The sequence below is a fragment of the Echinops telfairi genome, unplaced genomic scaffold, assembly GCF_000313985.2.
Source record: "Echinops telfairi isolate 266 unplaced genomic scaffold, ASM31398v2 ScPeMD7_11;HRSCAF=52, whole genome shotgun sequence".
Classification (NCBI taxonomy): domain Eukaryota; kingdom Metazoa; phylum Chordata; class Mammalia; order Afrosoricida; family Tenrecidae; genus Echinops; species Echinops telfairi.
Window position 1 is genome coordinate 41,867,204 of NW_022103908.1, and position 659 is coordinate 41,867,862.

Below are 659 nucleotides of genomic sequence, written 5' to 3' on the forward strand. Positions count from 1 at the left end.
AGAGCAGACCATTTCCAAGAGTGGCTTGAGAAGACAAAGGAAGATATAATGAACTGAACAAAGACCTAGAGTTAGAAAACCAAGAAAGAGGAACACACTCAGCGTATCGTAAACTAACAGTACTAAAAAAAAAATTTAAGCCTCAAGGTGCCATATTGAAAGATCCTATGGACAAAACATTGAACAGTACAAGAAGCACCAAAAGAAGATGGAAAGAAGACACAGCCACTGTACCAAAAAAACGACTCCACATTCCACCATATCAGGAGGTAGCATATAATTAGCATATAATGGAGAACCAATGGTACTGAAGTAAAAAGTTCAAGCTGCACTGAAAGTATTAATCAAAAACAAGGCTCCAGGAATGGATGGGATACTAATTGAAATGTTTCAACCAGATGATGAAGCACTGGAAACACTTACATATTCTTTTGGTTACAGCAAATTTTCTGTATTCTTTGCGTCTTTTTCATGCTTCCTGTATCTTTAAGTATTTTATCAATTTAATTTTTCAATATTGCAATTTGAGGCTTGAAGGTTTCTTTGGTTCTTTGATATGCTGAGCAGGCTTTTCTGTTTTGGTTTGCTCACTCGAGGTCTTTGCACATGTCATTATAATGTTTTATTTGTCTTCTTGAGCTCCCCCTTTGCAATGTTCT